The sequence below is a fragment of the Rutidosis leptorrhynchoides genome, chromosome 8 (genome assembly GCF_046630445.1).
Source record: "Rutidosis leptorrhynchoides isolate AG116_Rl617_1_P2 chromosome 8, CSIRO_AGI_Rlap_v1, whole genome shotgun sequence".
Taxonomy (NCBI): domain Eukaryota; kingdom Viridiplantae; phylum Streptophyta; class Magnoliopsida; order Asterales; family Asteraceae; genus Rutidosis; species Rutidosis leptorrhynchoides.
The window spans coordinates 271,886,056-271,892,102 of NC_092340.1; positions in this window are offsets into that span (position 1 = coordinate 271,886,056).

Consider the following 6,047-nt stretch of genomic DNA (forward strand, 5'->3'; position numbering starts at 1 on the left):
CACACTTCCACTTTGAGTTTAACCATGATTTTTGGATATAGTTTCATGTTCATAAGAAAAATCATTTTCCCAGAAGAACAACTTTTAAATCAAAGTTTATCATAATTTTTAATTAACTAACCCAAAACAGCCCGCGGTGTTACTACGACGGCGTATATCCGGTTTTACGGTGTTTTTCGTGTTTTTCGATTTTAAATCATTAAGTTAGCATATCATATAGATATAAAACATGTGTTTAGTTGATTTTAAAAGTCAAGTTAGAAGGATTAACTTTTGTTTGCGAACAAGTTTAGAATTAACTAAACTATGTTCTAATGATTACAAGTTTAAACCTTCGAATAAGGTAGTTATATATATATGAATCGAATGATGTTATGAACGTCATTACTACCTCAGGTTTTGTGGATAAACCTACTGGAAATTAGAAGAATAGATCTAGCTTCAAAGGATTCTTGGATGGCTTGAAAGTTCTTGAAGTAGAATCATGACACGAAAACAAGTTCAAGTAAGATTTCCACTTGAAATAAGATTGTTAAAGTTATAGAAATTGAATCAAAGTTTGAATATGAGTATTACCTTGTATTAGAAAGATATCTTACTATAAATAAGAAAAATTTCTTGAGATTGGATGATCACTCAAAGTGGATTTGCAAGATTGGAAGTAAGCTAGCAAACTTGGAAGTGTTGTTGGTGTGTTCTTGAGTAGTTGTTTTATAACTTGGTTTATGTATGGAATTATGAACTAAATTGAGCTAGATTTTGTTGAAGATGATGAAGAACACTTAGAACAAAGGAAGAACACTTGAGAGAGAGTAGTTTGATGCATGTAAGTTGCAAAATGAAAGTGTTTGTGGACACCATACTTCACGTGAATTTTGATCAATCATATAGGCTCCATTAGTTTGTTATTTTGTGAGATATTTCATACTAGATGTTAAATGATGGTTCCCACATGGTTAGGTGACTCACATGGGCTGCTAAGAGCTGATTATTTTAGTGTATATACCAATATTAAATACATTTAGAAGCTATGTATTGTACGAGTACAAATACGAGTGCATACGAGTAGAATTGTTGATGAAAATGAATGAGGATGTAATTGTAAGAATTTTTGTTAAGTAGAAGTACTTTGATAAGTGTCTTGAAGTCTTTCAAAAGTGTATGAATACATATTAAAACACTACATGTATATACATTTTAACTGAGTCGTTAAGTCATCGTTAGTCGTTACATGTAAGTGTTGTTTTGAAACCTTTAGGTTAACGATCTTGTTAAATGTTGTTAACCCAGTGTTTATTATATCTAAAGAGATGTTAAATTATTACATTATCATGATATTATGATATATGAATATATCTTAGTATGATATATATACAGTTAAATGTTGTTACAACGATAATCGTTACATATATGTCTCGTTTCGAAGTCATTAAGTTAGTAGTCTTATTTTTACATATGTAGTTCATTGTTAATACACTTAATGACATGTTTACTTATCATTTATCATGATTAAATATAGTATATCAATATCTTAAAATAATTCATATGTATTTAGTAAGACGTTGTTATAACGATAGTCGTTATATATATATATATATATATCATTTCCGAGTTTCTTAATTCCATAGTCTCATTTTATGTATATAACTCATTGTTAAAATACTTAATGAGGTACACACTTATCATAATATCATGTTAACTATATATATATATATATATATATATATATATATATATATATATATATATATATATATATCCATATATATGTCATCATATAGTTTTTTTACAAGTTTTAACGTTCGTGAATCGCCGGTCAACTTAGGTGGTCAAATGTCTATATAAAACCTATTTCAATTAATCAAGTCTTAACATGTTTGATTGATTAACATGTTGGAAACACTTAATCATGTAAATATTAATTTCATTTAATATATATAAACATGAAAAAGTTCGGGTCACTACAGTACCTACCCGTTAAATAAATTTCGTCTCGAAATTTTAAGCAGTTGGAGGTGTTGACGTAACTTCTGGAAATAAGTGCGGGTATTTCTTCTTCATCTGATCTTCTCATTCCCAGGTGAACTCAGGTCCTCTACGAGCATTCCATCGAACCTTAACAATTGGTATCTTGTTTTGCTTAAGTCTTTTAACCTTACGATCCATTATTTCGACGGGTTCTTCGATGAATTGAAGTTTTTCGTTAATTTAGATTTCGTCTAACGGAATAGTGAGATCTTCTTTAGCAAAATATTTCTTCAAATTCGAGACATGGAAAGTGTTATGTACAGCCGCGAGTTATTGAGGTAAGTCAAGTCGGTAAGCTACTGGTCCGACACAATCAATAATCTTGAATGGTCCAATATACCTTGGATTTAATTTCCCTCGTTTACCAAATCAAACAACACCTTTACAAGGTGCAACTTTAAGCATGACCATCTCTCCAATTTCAAATTCTATATCTTTTCTTTTAATGTCAGTGTAGCTCTTTTGCCGACTTTGGGCGGTTTTCAACCGTTGTTGAATTTGGATGATCTTCTCGGTATTTTCTTGTATTATCTCCGGACCCGTAATCTGTCTATCCCCCACTTCACTCCAACAAATCGGAGACCTGTACTTTCTACCATAAAGTGCTTCAAACGGTGCCATCTCAATGCTTGAATGGTAGCTGTTGTTGTATAAAAATTTTGCTAACGAAAGGTGTCGATCCCAATTGTTTCCGAAATCAATAACACATGCTCGTAGCATGTCTTCAAGCGTTTGTATCATCCTTTCACTCTACCCATAAGTTTGTGGATGATAGGTAGTACTCATGTCTAGACGAGTTCCTAATTCCAGAATCTTGAAATAAATCTGCCATCCCTATCAGAAATAATAGAGATTGGTATTCCATGTCTGGAGACGACTTCCTTCAAATACAATCGTGCTAACTTCTCCATCTTGTCATCTTCTCTTATTGGCAGGAAGTGTGCTGATTTGGTGAAACGATCAATTATTACCCAAATAGTATCAAAACCACTTGCAGTCCTTGGCAATTATAACGACCCTCATTTTTCCATTCTATATTTTTTCAATATTAAATGCCCAAACAATATAATTAAAACTTAATAATTAAACTTTAATCAACAATTGTTAAGTGTTAAGAGTTATAAAACATATTAATTAACTTTGTGCAATAATTGACAAGTTAATAAAAGATGAAAATAATAAACTGTTAGTCGACACTCACTGCTAATTAAAATTTATGCATTTATGTAATATTATAACTAATAACCTATAAGTAATAAATAAAAAGTGACATTTATATAAATAATAAAACAATTGGGAACTAAATAAAAAAAATTATATACAAGTCATGAATTAGTAAAAAGAAAATAATACTTATCATGTAGTAAATGTAAAAATAATAATAATAATAATAATAATAATAATAATAATAATAATAATAATAATAATAATAATAATAATAATAATAATAATAATAATAATAATAATAATAATAATAATAATAATAATAATAATAATAATAATAATGAGACTAAAGAATCTTAAACAATTACATCCTTATGTTGACTAAAAAATAACTCTAATACATCCTTAAACAATTACATCCTTATATATATACTAGTACCACCTATTGTTGATTAAAAATTATAAAATAAAATAAAATCATTAATTAGAACATCCTTATGTTGACTAACACTCTAATACTTGCACTATATAAACACCCATAGACTCCTAGTTTCTCATTCACAAATCACACCAAAATTCTCTCTCAAAAACAATCTCTCCCTCTCCCTCTCTTGTGGTATTCGGATCTTCAAGCTTGTTCTTCGTGTTCATCAAGATTTTCAAGCGTGTTCTTCATTATTTGGGTTATTTGATCTTCATCACCAAGTTTTCTTCTTGTTTCTTGTTAATCTTCATCATCATTAACAAGGTATGATCCAAAATCTTAAAACTTTTAAATCTTTCTTTCAATTCATGTTTATATTCATAATCATATTCGTGCATGATCTTAACATTCATATTATTTAGATCCTCAAAACCCTAAACCCTAATCATTAAAATACTACTTTAATTAACTAACCCTAATTAATGAAACCCTAATACTACTTATACTATTAATTAACATGTATACACTATTACTATTACTAACACCTATAACCTACTACTTATATTATAACACATAAAAACATTTTGGGATATGTATTAGAGATGTATAGATATTCGAACTTTCTTGACGAATGGTTTCTACGAAACTCTAGGCGGGAGGGTTTGGATTTCCGATTTAAAGGATCCTATAGCTCAAGCCCCTAGACCTGAAATGGCCATTCGAAGGGAAATGGGTGATTGGAAGCTTATCTTGTACGGCAAGTTAACTAGAAACTTACTAAGATAAGAAATCTACTAAAAGTGGAAACTTTCTAAAAATAAAAACTTACTAGGAAAGGAAACTTAGTAAAACGAACTATACTTACAACACTATCATACTTAAACATCTACTTAAACTTGGGCAAAAACACTTACTACTCTTAAATGTCAATAGGTTGACTTTTCTGCTCATTCGTCCAACTTTCTATTCCGAGGAATAACTCTCTCTCTCTACTTACTAAGGTGAACTTCATAGCCCCACTTTATATTGTGCACAACTTATTTAACTTTTTGGGGTGAGACACATGCTACTTTTACTATTTACAATTTAGACACAAGTACCAACTGTTAAACTATGCTATACCCGGCTATGTCCGACTAAGTCCCTACAGTGATATTTTTAATTGCTCGATAAATGCATTATTAATTATTGGGGGTAGGCCTATCGGGAGTAACGTCCTCGATACATTTGACTAAGTCTTTGTATTACTTAATAATGAAATTAAACCGACAAGTATAAACTACAACTTGTCTTGGGGCAAACTTGAACATTTAGTCTAAATATCACGCATTGGCATAACTTTTTGATCTGCGAGATCAACTTTATAAACTAAATCTTGTGGTCTAAAAACAACGATAACTACTTTTGTTAAACCTATGATTTCACTCAACCTTTTTGGTTGACACTTTAGCATGTTTGTCTCAGGTGCTGATTGATTCAAGCTTACTTACTTACTTACTGCTTATGTGATGCTACTTGGACTTAGGAACAAGAGATATCGCATTTACTATTCTTGCATTTTAAACATTTACTTTATTGTAATTTCAATTCTTGTAACGACATTTCATTTTTCGCTGCGTACTCTCAATAAAGTTTGATTTTATCATGTAGTATTGTTCTCGTATATTATAATATGTTGATTTATTTGATATTAGTGACGTTTCTTCCAGACCCTATCTGGAAGATGTTACAGAGTGGTATCAGAGCAAACCAGGCTGTTATAGAGAACCATGATTGCTTCTTTATGTGTGCCTTACTTGCTAGCTAGGGTGCCTTAGCAATCTAGGAAACTATAACTTTTCCTGCCTTAGACTTAAAGCACTTAGAATTGCCTTATAATCTTAACAACCTTGCCTTGATAATCTTGGCTTAAATTGCGAATCAAAGTCTCTTTCCCAATGATAGGATGTCAAGCGTTAATCAAAACGACAAGACAACTCCTTCCAAACCATCTGAAGTAATGACTCACTTCAAACCTGCTATCGAAGAAAATACTGGATATTCTTCAACTGCAAGACTAGTCCAAAGTCCACCTTATGGCTTTGGTGGTCCTCCCTCACCAAACTATAGTAACGGATACTTTACCTAATTCTCCCGAATACTACCCGACTCCAAGAACGGAAAGTAAAGGGAAACGCCCTGCCGATTTTAAAGAAGATAGCTCGTCAAAGAAAAGATCCCGATCTCCTTCCTACAAAGAAGTTGATGCCAAGTACGAGATCATGAATCTGCAAAAAACTACCGATGACCTAATTCGCCAATATTACAAGGATCGATGTTCAAATGAAGAAAAAAGACCTAGCGATCAGGAAGCTCATGGAGGAAAACGCTGAGCTAAAGAAGGAGATAAAGTTGGTGAAGTATGAAGGTGATAGAAATGCCCGATGGGGGA